This window comes from Tupaia chinensis, unplaced genomic scaffold, assembly GCF_000334495.1.
Source record: "Tupaia chinensis unplaced genomic scaffold, TupChi_1.0 Scaffold000330_1, whole genome shotgun sequence".
Taxonomy (NCBI): Eukaryota; Metazoa; Chordata; class Mammalia; order Scandentia; family Tupaiidae; genus Tupaia; species Tupaia belangeri.
The window spans coordinates 1,724,761-1,740,776 of NW_006159824.1; the positions used below are offsets into that span (position 1 = coordinate 1,724,761).

Here is a 16,016-nt window from a genome sequence, read left to right on the forward strand (position 1 = left end):
AAAGAAAAAAAGAAAGAAAGAAAGAAAGAAAGAAAGAAAGAAAGAAAGAAAGAAAGAAAGAAAGAAAGAAAGACCTTAAAAAAAAAAAAGAAAGAAAGAAAGAAAGAAAGAAAGGCCTTGACTGTGGGCCTCCTCTCTTCCGAATCTCCAACTTCACCACCGCCCCACCCTCCTTCTGTGGATCTGGGACATTCCCCCTTCTTGGTTCTGGCTTCTGCTTGCTATAACTTCCCTGCTTTGATAAAATCAGTTTCTCCTGTAGTCCCTTCAGCCCTGGATGATAGTTACCTCTGGCTGTTGCTAACCTGCCGTTGCCATCCTGTTTGACTTTCTCAGCGTTTCCATTTCCTGTGTAACCCATTTCCTTATTAAATGTACTCTTTATTTGGTCGGAAAAGCCTAGGGTGGTGTCTGTTTTCCTGACTAAAACCTGACTAATCTAGGTGGAGTATTCGTCATAGATCTTATTCCGGGGAGTCACGTGGGACAAAATAAGGCAGTAGGACTGTAAGAAGAAATTCCTTTAGGAAGAGGAAGAAGCAGTGAAGGCTCCCCTAAAGGTTACACAGAAAGAAATAGGCAAAAAGGGAGCTTATCTCAGGGTGGTAGAATTTCGGATGACTTGTACATTCTTTTTCTTTTCTTGTTTATTCAAGTTACCTAAATTTTCTATGATAGATATGGATTTTTTTTGGCATGAATGAAAAATTACTAGCATGTCATATTTAGGAAACGAAGGAGAATGGTGTACTTGTGCACAGTGACGTATCTGTGGGGGGAGGTCTTCGAAAAGTTCACGGAAAGTGTAAATGATTAAAAACTGCATGGATTTCAAAATGATTTCTTTGCATCTATTTAATTCCATTTTTTTCTACAAACTTTTTAAAAATAATTATTTTATTTAATTTATTATTATCATTATTACTTGTTTAATTTGGCCAGAGAGAGACAAAGGGAAAATAGGGAAGCAAGCCTCCAGGTCCAAGACTCAAACCTCAGTCAGCTACATGGGAGTCCAGTGCCTTAACCACCACACCACTTGCCGGCCCTGTCTACAAACTTTTTGAGCTCTCCTCATATATCAGAGAATAGAGAAGGGGTGAATTCTCATTAAATCTTTTTTTTTCTTAATTGCCAGAGTGCACATGAGCTTGCCAGCAAGAAAAGAAACATCCCTCAGTGGAGCGTGGTCATGCTGCAGTTCTTTTTCCTCTATCATCAGGATCTGGGGGACATGTGGACATGTGTCAGGCATGTTGTTCAAGCCATTGGGGCTGGGATTTGAGTAGCAGTAGGTCATGTGGGATCCACAGCGTTTAATCATTGCACTTTGGGGCTGGTCCCCCCAAATCTTTTAAATTGAAAAAAATAAGAGGGTCCTTCAATGTCAGAAGGTATGAGAGAGTAACATACCATTTCTCTTGTGAGATTTCTCTGTACAAAATGCTTATACGTTTTTGTATTTTGTACGATATATAGTTTATAATATAACTTAATAATTAAGAAATAGAGTGCTATTACAGAGATGGGAAATGGCCCAGTGATGGAAGTTGTCACATGCTCTCTGTAGCCTACAAAATGAGCCAGCCTTCAGTGATCATGCAAACAATCTCACTGGATCTTATAGAAATGTCTACACTTACGAGGTGCACTGTAAGTGTTGTTATGACAATTGAAATAATTTTTTTTTAGTGTTTACTTCCTTAATATTCTTGGGATCTTTGAAGAATTTATGATGATGTCTTGATTTATTTAAAAGTTTTTATTTTGAGGGGCCAGTAGATGGCATAGCAGTTATGTCACTGGACTCCCCCATGGCCGACCGCTGTTTGAGTCCCAGACCTGGTGGCTTGAAAACCATGCTGGATGGGTGTGTGCCCAAGATCCTGGGAGGAGAATGGAGGAGAAGGGATTGTGGCATGACCATACCCCCCAGGGGGTGATTTGTCATTTTCCCTCTCACTATCTCTGTCTCTCTCTGGTAAGAGTAAGCACCCTAAGGCCAAAAAAAAACTCTAAATTTTTTTTTTAATCTTTTTATTGTCAGAGGGTGTGTGCACTCACCAGAGAGAGAGAAAGAAAGCGATAAAGAGAGGGAAAGCACTTCTCCGTGGGGCATGGTCACTCTGCGATCTTTTTTCCTCTATTTCTCCATCTCATCAGGATTTTGGACACACATGAACATGCATCTGTCATCTGACATGTTTCTCAAGCTGCTGGTTTGGGATTCCAGGTGAAGTTGGCCATGTGGGAACCTGCTTCCTAGGGACCGAAGGATTTAAAGGGATATTAAAATAGATGAAGGAAGATTAGAATTTCAAGAAAATTAGTAAAAGGGCTAAGAAATAGTAGTGGAAAGATCAGATAGAGTGCAAGGCTAAAATAAAACTACAAATAATTGGAGATAAACTCTTAGAAATGAGAAAAACAAAAGAGCATTTATAGGGTTAATGAATGGTTACTTGATTTAAACCATTAATAAGCAGTTTTTACAGAAGAATCTAACGCAGGGAATCTATTTTGCAAGTGAGAACATGCAAAAACCTGCTTCTCTTCTACATATGATCCAATAAAGTGTGGTATACAAAGCCTTGAAGAGTCCAAAGAAGACAGTTTCCTAGGTGTTTAACTGTTCTAATGACCACCGGCCAGTCATAGCCATATACTTTTGACTCCGACTGCTTATGCCTGCCCAAACCTTTATTTAGTCACGGTCTAATTATGGCCCTCCCAAGAGATTATTCACTGGGCTTATGAAGCTCTCTCTGTGAGAAGAATAGGATTGTTCATTGAAATGAAGCTTATGAATAAATGAATGCTTGACATTTCATTATGAATGATTATGATCTCCTAGCATGGCATATTTATTACATGTTATGTTTTATGAACATAGAAAAAATGACCAAGTCAGAGTGACATCTGTTTACCACCCAGAAAAGAAGACGCAAGGTTGAAGAAGCAACTGTGGCTCTGACAATCCCTTCCTGTGACCATACGGGAGGACATGATCTGGACTCCATAATACTGGGCTCTATGTAGGTGTGAAGGTTTAAGAGGTGCTGGTCTGGGTCATGATGAGATATTTTGACTATTCCGTTGTCTTGATCTTCTCCTTGGAAGAATACTTGAGTGAGAGTCTCCTTGGAAGAATACTTGCTGATTCACAGAGCTATAATGACACCCTCTTGATACATCAGGAAAATTGGAAGAAAAAGGACCAGGAGGAAAAGTTGGGCTTGTGATGCCTCCTCAGTTCTATGCACCTAACACTACTCAATTAAAAAAAGAAAATAAGAAAAAAGAAAATAAGAAAAAAAGATTGCATGTTTAAAAACTTTTTTTTAAAAGAGATTTTTTGTTATAGGGCATGTTCTCTCCCTGGAGACGCAGAGAGAGACAAAGAGAGAGAAACCACCCCCTGGGGGAATGGCCACACCACAATCCCTTCTCCTGCATTCTCCTCTTGGGATTTTTGGCTACACATGCACATACACCAGGTGTGAATTTTGAGCTGCTGGGTCCGGAACTTGAACAGCAGTTGGCGATTTGGGAGTCCAACACCTTAACCACTACGCCACCTGCTGTCCCCTAAAACTAATTTTTATTGGGCCAGCCCTGGGAACCAGATTCTACAAGGATGACTGCATGGTTCAAGTACTGGCCCCTGCAGTTTAAAAATCACTCATGGCACATCTGTGAATGCTTCAAATCCCAATAGGATGGAGAAATGGAGGAGAAGGGATTATGGCATGACCACATCCCATTAGGGTAGGGGGTTGCATCCTCCTCGCCATCTCTCGCTCTCTGTTTCTCTTTGGCAAGTGCACACACCATGTGGCCCTAAATAAATAAATAAATATGTAAAAAGATACATCATTTTAAAACTATTTAATTCAGGCATTTAAGTTTCTCTCTCTGCAGAAATCCTAGGTCATAATTATCTTGCACATCGACAAAGACACTGTTTAATAACCTTGATCAGATTTTTAAAAAGTTGTAGATAATAAATACAAGAGTTATTACTACATTCTGAGCATGGCAGTTAATATTCTTGGAAAATTCCAAGATAAGCATAATTTCTGGAAATATCTAAGGCCTTGAGGTATCAAGTAAGCATCTGAAGGGAAAATATATCTGAACTGGGACTGGCGAATGGCTGGGATTCTTTTGAAAGGCATCAATCTGCAGTTGTATCAAAACCACAAAGGCCGTTGGCGCCCATGACCTTGAGAGTAATCACATACATACCCAAAACTCTGAACTACATTTGCATTCTGGACATTTGAATTAATTATATAAAAGCAAATGTATTTTTAAACAATTCTGCAGCTCCACAGTGAACCATTGCCAACATCCCCTCATTGTTGTGCATCTCAGCCACTTTCATTTGTGCTCAGAAAGCATATCTAGCAGAGGAATCTATTTCTTTTTCCCATGCTTACTCAGTTTAACTTCCTCTCCTGGTTTATCTAAACAAGAACCGTACGTAATTCCTCTTCATTTTGGGAAAAGTTAACTTTCCTTAATTCTTCCTGAAGACAAAAACAAGTCTGGTTTAGTTTTGTTTCTAAGAATTAAGACTGGGGGCTGGCAGGTGGTGTGATGGTTAAGGTGCGGGACTCCCACATGGCCAACCACTGTTCAAATCCCAGACCTGGTGGCTTGCTCTCTCACTTTCTCTCTCTCTGGTCAAATTAAAATAAATGAATGAATAAATAAAATAAAATAATTCTTAAAAAAAAATAATAAGGACCAGCAGGTGGTGTGGTGGTTGAAGTGCTGGACTCCCAGATGGCTAACCATGGTTCAAGTCCCAGACCTGGTGGTTTGCTTTCTCACTCTCCCTTTCTTTCTGTCTGTCTCTGTCTAGTCAAAATTAAATAATAATGATAATAGACAAAATTAAAAATAAATATATCTTTAAAAAGTAATATAAATAAAATTAAAATTAATAATTAAAATAAGAATTCTGACCAGAAGTACAGTCACTTATATTTTGTAACTGTAACAACGAACACATCAAATCCACAGTTTTATTTCTTTTTTAAAATTCACTTAAATTTTTAATATTTAACCTTAAAAAATGTTATGATAGAGTGCATGTGAATGCAACAGAGGAGGCATGTGAGAGGGGTTTGTGGCCCCTATAGATCTTGGTCACACCATCATCTCCATCCTTTAGTCTCCCAGTCCCCCAAGATCCTGGACATATGTACACGCAAAATTTTTCCAGGTGGAAAGAGCTGGAGACTGGAATTGCCATCAGCATGTGGCTTCCAGCTCTGCAATCTGGTACATTACCAACTGTATATTACTGTTCATATACTGGTATAGTACCAAAAAGGCTGGACTTTATTTCTAGAGAGAGAGAGGAGAAAGAGAGAAAGACAGAAATCCTTGGCAGAGTTGGGCCAGTAGGTGACTTGGAGATTAAAGCCCTGGATTCCCCATGACTGACTTCGTGGTTTGAGTCTCAGACCCAATGGCTTGATAATCATGCGGGCACATGTGCTTGAGTGCCCCAAATCCCAAGAGGAGACTGGAGGAGAAAGGTTAGTGGTGTGACCATCCCCCTGGGGGGCCATTTCTTACTTTCTCTCTTTCTATCTCTCTCTGACGAGCACATGCGCCTAATAGCAAAAAACAGAAACAAAAACAGCAAATGAACAAACAAAAAGGCCTTGGCAGGGTCTTGCCATCATATGGCCTTCCAGCCTCCCAGTCAGCCAGGATCACAGATGTGTGCAGGCAGCATATTCAGGTTGACCTGGGGTCTGAACCTGGGCCTCCCATGTGGTTCCAGTATTCCAACAGCATCACCATACAGCCTGTGCCACTACAGCTGGGCTACATTTTTCTTAAGAATATTATCCATTTTCAGAGTATATAGTTTTTAAATTAATAGACCTTATTTTTTTTTTTAGAGCAATTTTAGATTTACAGAAAAATTGAGCAGAAAGTAGAAATCTAGGTTTTGAGCAGAAATTCTAAAGAGCTCATGGAGTTCCAGGGCCTGTTGCAATAGCTGGGTTCCTGTTCCAACATGTGGGTATACCAATAGCTTGTAACCAATGTATGTTAGTACTCATCGCATTAAAGTCCATGAGTGATGTACTCTGCTTTAAATCACATGTCTCCAAATTACAGGTTTTATGTAGCTGTGTCTTTGACTCTGCCATTTCCATACCACATTTGCTATTATCCTCAATATTGTCCCCAAATATTTATACAACTTTCAAATTTTATTTATTTCATTTGTCAGTGTATGTGTGCTTGACAGAGGGAAAAACAGAGGGAGAAAGCAACCTCAGAAGATACTCCTTCTCCTTTTCTCTATCCTGTTGGGATTTGGGGGCAAATATGCACATGTTCTTGTTGTGTTCTTCAAGCCACTGGAGCTGGGATTGAAACCACAGTCAACCATGTTGGAGTCAGCTCCCTTAACCACTAGACTATGGGGCAGGCCCAACTCTTGGCTTTTAAAAAGTACATCTGAACTCTTCCATACTGAACTCACTACCATTTCTTCTGTTTAAGTTCAGTGGGTTGTATGAATCAAAGTTGTACAATTGGTGCCATTCAAAACTATCAGAAGTAGGGCCAGCAAGTGGCATGGTGGTTAAAAGTATTGGACTTCCACATGGTTGACCACAGTTCAAGTCCTGGACCTAGTGGCTTGCTTTCTTACTTTCCCTCTCTGTCTGATCAAACTGGAAACTGATAATAATAATAACAAATGAAGTTAAATAAAATAATTCTTTTAAAAAATTGTCAGGGACTAGCAGTTAGTGTAATGGCTATGTCGCTGGACTCCCATGTAGTCGACCGCAGTTCAAGTCCTGGACCCGGTGTCTTAAAACTCATGCTGGGCTCATGTGCGTGGGTGCCCAAGATCCTGAGAGGAGAATGGAGAAGGGATTGCAGCATGGCCATCCCCCCTGGGGGGGGGTGATTTCTCGCTTTCTGTCTCTCTGTCTGTCTCTGTCTGTCTGGCGAGTACACGCACCCTATAGTCAAAACCTCTCCCCCCCAAAAAACAAAAAAACTGTCAGAAGTGATAACCCTCTGGGATTCATTGATAAGCCACTGAATGGCTTGACAGTCACCCCCAGGGACTGACTAAAGAATTTATATTCTTTCCCAATTTACAAGCAGAATTTCTTTTACTCTAAGTTTTCCTAAAATGGTTTCTAGAAATTTTTCTCGCTTTCAGGAACGTTCATTTAAAAAAAATTATTTTGGGGGGACCAGCAGTTGTTGTAATAGCTGTGTTGCTGGACTCCCATATAGTCGACTGCAGTTCGAGTCCCGGACTCAGTGGCTTAAACTCACGCCAGGTGCTATGCATGCGAGCCCAGGATCCCAAGCGGAGAATGGAAGAGAAGGGATTGCAGCATGACCATCCCCCCTGGGGGAGTAATTTTTCGCTTTCTGTCCCTCTGTCTCGCTCTGTCTTTCTGGTGAGTGCACACACCCTATAGAAAAAAACTCTCCTAAAAAATAATAAGTAAAATAAATATAAAAAATTATTTTTTAAAGATGTTTTTGTCTTAGGGCACGTGTGCTTGCTGGCGGGAGAGAGAGACAGACAGTGAAAGGAAGTGAGAAATCACCTCCCAGAGGGGATGATCATGCCACAATCCCTTTTCCTCCATTCTCCTCTAGGGATTTTGGGCACACACCCACACGCACCAGGCCTGAGGTTCAAGACTCTAGGTCTGGGATCTGAAAGGCAGTCGGCTACGTGGGAGTCCAGAGATGTAACCACTTTGTCATCTGCTGGCCCCTATTTTAAAAAATTTTGAAGTTCATTTATTTCTTCCATGAGCAAAAGAGAGAGACAGTCACACACCCAATGGGATCTTGATGCCGTGATCCACCAGAGTTTCAGCCATCCCCAATTATGGGCACACACATGCCTGGGGCCCTCAGGGAGGTTTCTGAGTGTGAACCCAGAGCCCTCCCGTGTGGGTCAGCCTTGCAGAGCTTCAAGTACCATTGCACCACTATCTAGTCGCGCAGGGAGGTGTCTGAGGTAGTCTCCAGTACGCAGATGTCCTCGTCTTTTCTGTACTGATGACTTTGTGGCCCAGAAGGCAACTGTGTAATTAATTACGTGGGGTCTGAAAGAAAAAGAATATGATCATTGGTTTCCAGGCCCGCGTGCTTGTGAAGCTTTCCCTAAGAATGGAGACCCGAAACCCATAGTTTCGAAGGCAAAGCTTTTTTTTTTTTTTTTTTTGGAGAGATTTTCACTGTAGGGCGCGTGCGCTCGCCAGACAGACAGAGAGAGACATAGAGACAGAAAGCGAGAAATCACCCCCCAGGGGGGATGGTCACGCCGCAGTCCCTTCTCCTCCATTCTCCTCTAGGGATCTTGGGCACACACACACACGCGCCCGGCGTGAGTTTTAAGCCACCGGGTCCGGGACACGAACCACGGTCGACTACGTGGGAGTCCAGCGACATAGCCATTACGCTAACTGCTGGTTCCCGAAGGCAAAGCTTTTTAACATGGGGTCTACACAGCCTCTTGTCCATGATTAAACTTTAGTAAGTCTATGAATCTTTTTTTTTTTCTCCCTTGAGAGATTTTTGTGATAGGACACGTGCGCGTTCCAGAGAGACAGAGAGACAGAAAGTGAGAAATCACCCCCCGGGGGATGGCCACATTGCAATCTCTTCTCCATTCTCCTCTCAGGATTTTGGGCACGCATGAGCACCTGGCCTAGGTTTCAAACTCGTGGGTTCAGGAATCGTGGTCTACCATGTGTGAGTCCAGCCTTAACCACTACACCATCTGCTGGCCCTGAGTCTATAAATCTCTTAGCATTGTATGCAATCTCCCCTGAATGTGATTTTTCTTTTCTTTTCCAAAGAAGTTTTTATTAAATTTTATTTATCATTATTATTATTTTTTTAAGAATTATCCCACTTTTATTTATTTATTATTATTATTTAATTTGACTAGCAAAAGACAGAGAGAGGGAAAGTGAGGAAGCAAGCCACTGGGACTTGAACCGTGGTTGGCCATGTGGGAGTCCAGTGCCTCAACGACCATGGCACTTGCTGGCTGCATAAATACAATTTTTCACATGATGTTTTGAAATATGTATACATGTTGGAATGACTAAATTGAGCTAATTAAAATGCATTATTACTGGGGTCAGCTAGTGGCGTGGAGGTTGTGAAGCAGAAGCATGCCCATCTTTGAACTTTACTTTATACTTTCTTCCTCCTCTTGCTCAGAGTAAACAGTGTAAACAGTGATCTTACTGTCTTTGCTAACTAGCCCCAAAGCTTTTTGTTTAGATGTTCCTTAGCAATGTGTCTACCAGACCCCTGCCATAGGGACCATTAAACAAAAGACTGGAAAGTGCCCTTAGAAATTATTAACTTGCAGGTGGCATGGTGGTTAAGGGCACTGTACTCCCACATGGCCGACCGCAGTTCAAGTTCTGGACCTGGTGGCTTGCTTTCTCACTTTCTCTCTCTCTCTCTCTCTGTCTCTTTGACCTTCTCTGGTCAAATTAAAAATAAATAAATAAATAAAATTCAATAAAATAATTAAGAAAAAGAAATGATTAACCTGCTTGATTCGACTTCTGTAACTACTGTCACATAGGAATCCCACCCCCTTTTCTCTCCACCCCCTCCTCTTTTTCCATTGTAATCACCATGTGAACCCAGAAATGATGGTGATTCTTGCCTTTATAAGCACCCCTCTCCTTTCACTCGGGCTGCGGGACCTTTGAGTGACATGAGTTCTCCTGTAGCCGCTGGCAATAAACTCCAATGATTGGCTATGTCTGGATGTCCTCTCATTTCTCGCTGATTTGACTACAACCGTTGAGGTGCTGGGCTTCCACATTACCGACCAGTCAGAATCCCAACTTGGCAGTTTAAAAATCATGCCAGGCATGTGTGCATGTGTGCCCAAAATTCCAGGAGGAGAATGGAGGAGAAGGGATTGTGGTGTGGCCATCTCCCCTGGAGGGTGATTTCTCACTTTCCCTTTCACTGTCACCGTCTGTCTCTGACGAGCGCACATGCCCTATGGCAAAACTCTTTAAAAAATTAATTATTACCTCATGTATTTATTTTTGGTGGTAAAAAACACTACTCTTGGCAATTTTCAAGTATACAATACATTGTTATTAGTTCTCGTCACTGTGTTGTACAGCAGATCTCTTGAACTTATTCTTCTTGTTTAACTGAAAGTTTGTAACCTTTGAATAATATCTCCCCAACTCTCCCTGAGCCCCCAGCCTCAGGTAACCACCATTCTACTCTCTACTTCTCTGAGTTCAATGTTTTAGATTTCACATAGAAGTGAGATCATGTGGTATATATATTTTTTATTTTTATTGTCTGTGCCTGGCTTATTTCGGTTAGCATAGTATCCTCTAGGTTCCTCCATATTGTCAAAAATGACAGGATACCTTCAGGGCCGAACAGTACTTTAGCATGTATGTATACCACATGTTCTTCATCTGTCCACCCACTGATGGGCACTTAGGTTGACTCCATATCTCGGCTACTGGGACTAATGAAGCAATAAATATGGAAGTACAGATATTGCTTTGATACATGGATTTCATATCCTGTCATTGCATTCTGCCTTTCTTTTCATATTCAGCTGTTTTCATGCATTCTTAGACAAGCAATCTTTAATGTAAGCAAGATTTCTTCTGACAGCCTCTGATTCCTATCTTATCAGCGTGCTCACCATAATCATAAAGTATTTCCCAATAGTACTGTCAAAAAAGTCCCAAGGGAGGCTTTCGTTTGGCCAGGTTAGGTTCACGTATCCGTCTTGGTTAGTTTACAGATGTTTATCCTCGCTGGAAATTGGGTTCAATTTGTGCTTAGCTATTATTTGCCTTATTTGTTGCTCAATAAAGATTGAATGGAAAACTACAGATTTCTTTTGTCAAAAATTGTGTGTGGGGGGAACCAGCAGTTAGCATAATGGCTATGTCGCTGGACTCCCACGTAGTCGACCGCGGTTCGTGTCCTGGACCCGGTGGCTTAAAACTCACGCCGGGCGCGTGTGCGTGCGTGCCCAAGATCCCAAGAGGAGAACGGAGGAGAAGGGATTGCGGCGTGGCCATCTCCCCTAGGGGGTGATTTCTCACTTCCTGTTTCTCTGGCTGTCTTTCTGGTGAGTGCACGTACCTTATAGCAAAAACCTCTCCAAAAAAAAAAAAAAAAAAATCGTGTGTGGAGGGGCAGCTTTCTGCATTCCTGAGGCCTCCTTGAGTCACCACTTAATCTTAGATCCTGAGGGTCCTCATTCATTAAAGATTCCAGTCTTTGGCCTTCCAAGTTTTCTTCTTTAAAATTAATTTCTCATCATCATCGTTATTACTTTTATACATACAATCACTGTACATCATTAAGCTTGTAAAGAGAACTTACCCAGGCGTGAGAAGTCCCTTCGTGCTGCACGTGCAATGGACGCCCAGAAGGACATTCAACCCCCAAAGCAGCAGCCAATGATATGTATCTGTGGAGAATGTCACACTGAAATAAAATCCAGAGATCCAATCACATGCAGAGAATGTGGATATAGAATAACATACAAGAAAAGAACTAAAAGGTTGGTGGTTTTTGATGCTCGGTGAAACATGAGAATTCAGATGAATGTCTTTGTTTGTCCTTGGATTTGCCCTGTTAATGTTTCTCGTTGTATAGCTTTTGGTTTGGTATTCTTAATCTTTATGAATGTAGTTATATACATGTAATTTCATTTAAAAAACCATATTGTATTTAGATGTCTACTAATACTTTGTATAAAGGAATTTTTGTGTTCAATTATATGACTTCTAATTTAATTTTATTGTATAACCTAATATGACATACAATGAAGGTTAAAATTGCTTCTCCAAACCACACTTTTAACCAAAATCTATAATCATCTGTGGTCCTTATTAAATATGCAGGTTTCAGGAGCCCTCTGTAGTCCTGATTAAATCAGTTTCTTGGAGGGACCAGTAGTTGGCGTAATGGCTATGTCGCTGGACTCCCATGTAGTCGACCGTAGTTCGAGTCCCGGACCTGATGGCTTAAACTCACACTGGGCGCGTGTGCGTGTGTGCCTAAGATCTTCAGAGGAGAATGGAGGAGAAGGGATTGTGGCATGACAAAAACCCTTGGGGGGTGGTTTTTCGCTTTCTGTCTCTAATATCTCTCTCTGTTTCTCTGGAGAGCGCAAGCACCCTATAGCATAAACCCCTCCAAAAAAACAAAATGAAAAAAAAATACACAAAAAAACAAAATTTCTTGGAAACAACAAAAAAGAGAGAGATAGAGAGAACTTACCGAGCATGAAATATACCTCAGGCTAGTCCAGTTGAGAATACTATACAGGTTATCATCAACAGGTAATAAACCAGTCCTGTACCCCACCAATGTCTGTTCTCCATTTTCTTCTTTCCTTCTTCCCTTCCTCCTTCTCTCCCTTCCTTTCTCTCCTTTTCTTTTTTTAATTGACAGATGTTGCGTGCACTTGGAGGGAGAGAGAGAGAGAGAGAGAGAGAGGGAGGGAGGAGCGAGACTGAGCAAGAGCACCTCCCAGTGGGGCATGGCTGCACTGCAGTCCTTTTCCCTAAACTTCTCCATCCCATCAGGATTTGGGGCATGCACACACAAGCACTTGGTGTGCTTTTTCAAGCCACTGAGCCAGGATTCAAACCGTGGATGATCATACAGGTTCCAGTTTCTTATGTACAGCACTTAACTGCTGTGCCATGGGGCCCACACGGGCTTTTACTGTTGTACCTATCCAGGTCGCCATAGCAGCCTTCACGACGGCTCTCATGACACCGTTCAATATCCGGTGCCAGCAGCTTTCCCCCTTCTATGCGTTGCTCCTCCCTGCATCTTTGTTGTTTTTGTTTTTGCCGTAGGGCATGTGGGCTTGCTAGGGAGAGACAGAGAGAGAGAAAGTGAGAAATCCCCAGGGGGGCATGGCCATGTGGCAATCCCTTCTCCATTTTCCTCTTGGGATTTTGGGTATGCATGCACATGCACCCAGCATGATCTTCAGTTTGCCAGGTCCAAGACTCAAACCATGGTCAGTCATGTGGGAGTTCATGCCTTAACTACTATGCCACCTGCTGTTCCCCACCCCTGCATCTTTATCCTTGAGTTGGAGAAAGTTGAACAGAGAGGACTGTGAGGTTTGGCTCCCAACAGGGCTGTGAATGAAGCATACAGAGGGGTCCTGCCCTGGGGCCCAGAGTTCCTCTGCACTCTCAGTGGCACGGAAGTCCAGGGACTCCCTTATCCACATGGGCTTTCTCTCTGTTGAGCCTGGACTCCCCGTTTCCTCTTCATTGTCTTATTTCAGGATTCCAGGACTCAGGAGGACCAACTTGGGAGCCAGCTGTGTAGGTCTGCAGGCCTTGGGAATCTGGGAGATGGGAAATGAACCTAGATGCACCCTGACCACCTTGGGCCATTGCATTTGCCCTTACTGGGCTGCCTCACACAGGTCTCTGGACACAGCAGGCCTCTCGTGACCATGCGAAATGAGAACCAAATCAAATTAGAGCCTGCCTTTTGCGGGGGAAGGAGGGAGAAACAAAGACGTGTCTAGCTCTGGGGACGGAATGCGAGTTCCCTTACAGCAAGGCTGAGATGCAGCTCTGCTAGCGTCCACAGGCTGAGAGGATTCAGTCAGAGCAAAGGAAAGGGCCCAATTAAACAAGGAAAACAGGGACTTTATTTATGGAATAGGATTCAAATGGTCAAGAAAAAAAGGAGCAGATATTTATGCATGTTTGGGCAAAGCTGGAATTGGGGTGTTGAGACTAGGTGGGACAGGTAGCAGGTGCCAACCTTCACTTTACTTAATTTATTGTTCACATCGCTCCAGCTTTGACCTTGGGATCACTTTCAGTAGACGCCTAGGCTGTGGTTTAGATAATTATTTGTGCCTCAAAGTTTCATGTTTTGGAATAATGACTGTGAAGGATTAAAGTGTATCAAGTGGATAAAGTCCTATGAGTGCAAAGCCATTAAAAAGAACCACAATAACCTTTGGCGGGTACTAGAGCACTACTTCATGATTTTGAAAATTGATCAGAGCGGGCCCTGTGAGCTGGGAGTTCAGGAAGCTGGATCTCGCATGGCTGACCATGGTTTGAATCTTTTTTTTAAGAATTATTTTATTTAACTTTGTTTATTTATATACTTACTTTAATTTGACCAGAGAAGGACAGAGTGAGAGAGAGAGTGGGGGGGAAGTTGAGAAAGGAAGCCTCCAGGTCCAGGACTCGAACCATAGTCGGTCATGTGGGAGTCCAGTGCCCCTAACCACCACACTACCTGCCGGCCCCCATGGTTTGAATCTTGACCCTGGTAGCTTGGAGCACGCAATGGGAGCACTTGTATGTGTGCCCCCAATCCCAGCAGGTTAGAGAAATGAGGCTGTGGCATGATCATGCCCCATGGAGAGGCCCTTTCTCCCTTTTCCTCTCTCTCTCTCTCTCTCTCTCTGGTGAGTACGTGTGCCCTCTAGCATAAATTAGAAACAAATGGAAAAATATAATAAAAGGTCTATCGAGAGAGAAAAAAGTCATTAGAAAATAGTTGCTTGCTTGACAGAACCAAAACCAGAGAGAGAGAGAGAGAGAGAGAGAGCGCATTTCTTTTGATCTTTCTAGCTGTGTGGAGTATGGACATGACCCCTGGAGGTTTACAAGCCCTTCTACACTTGTGATGAGGAAAGCCACAGAGGACAAAAGTTCTGCAAGGTGGAAGGAGCCATGACTCCAGCCTTGGAGAGCTGACATTAAGAAAATAAACCATTTGCCTTTTGGAGCCACTCCCCCACCCCACCCCAATCTGTGTGCTCACTAGAAAGAGACGGAAGGAGAGAGAAGGAGAAATCACTCCACCCCACCTGTGGTGTTTGGTCACACCGCAATCCCTTTTTCATTTCTCCATTCTATCAGAGTCTGGGGCACACTCACACACATGCCTGGTGTATTTTCCAAGCCACAGGGTCCAGAACTTGAACCATGATTGGTCATGCGGGATCTGGCCACACTTAACCACTAGGCTTTGGGGCCAGCCCAGAGTTACTCTGTTTAAATTCAAGACAGAGACTGTGTGCATGAGAGAGAGAGAAAGGGAGAGAGAGACACCTTTGGCAGAGTTTCATCCTGCCTTGATGCCCTTCTCTAGCCCTCTGGCTCCTCAGTATCGTGGGCCTGTGCATACACACCTGGTGAGTTTCAGGTCAGCTGGGCTGGGAATCTGAACCCGTGGTTGGCCCTGTGGCTTCCAGCTCTGCAGTTCAGTATGCTGAGGACTATGCCACCAAGGCTGGGACTGGAGGCACTCTCACATGAAGCTGAATGGCACCTAAACCAATGGCTTATATATTTTTTCCTATAGGATGTGTGCTCACTGAGAAGAGGCAGAGGTGGGAAGGTAAGTGAGAAATCACCATCCTGCCCCCTCCCCCCCTCCCCCCTGCCATGGGATGGTTTTGCCACAAACTCTTCTCCTCTTGGGATTTGGGGTAAGCACACACGCGTGCCTGGCATGTTTCTCAAGCCAATGGGTCTGGGACTTGAACTGTGTATTTGGCCATGTGGAATCCAGCCACCCTAACCTCCATGCCATCTGCTGGTCCTAAGTATTCAATTTTTTTTTTTAAATAGAGAAATATAACTTAAACATAATGCGGGTAAGAAGAAGCAAGAAACAGAAATTAATAATGTAAGAAAGTGAGAAACAGTAAAAATACACATTAAAAACATCTTTAATGGGACCAGCAGATGGTGTAATGGTTATATTGCTGGACTCCCATGTAACCAACTGTGGCTCAAGTCCCAACCTGGCAACTTAAAACTCATGGCAGGCTTGTGTACTGGATGGGAGATCGCATTTTGTGTGCTGTGATGATGCCTAGGGAAGGAATGTAAATTGAGTTACAAAAAAAAGTTTCAGGAAAACAAAATGTATCTATTCAATGACTGCAGTAGGATATGTAGCCCCAG

The 16,016-nt window shown here is 42.8% G+C and overlaps 1 pseudogene; it reads left to right on the plus strand.

Annotated features, from left to right (window-relative positions):
- Window positions 1-11,231: 11,231 nt before the first annotated feature.
- LOC102494066 (DNA-directed RNA polymerases I, II, and III subunit RPABC4 pseudogene) lies at window positions 11,232-11,627 on the plus strand (annotated as a pseudogene).
- Window positions 11,628-16,016: the final 4,389 nt, after the last annotated feature.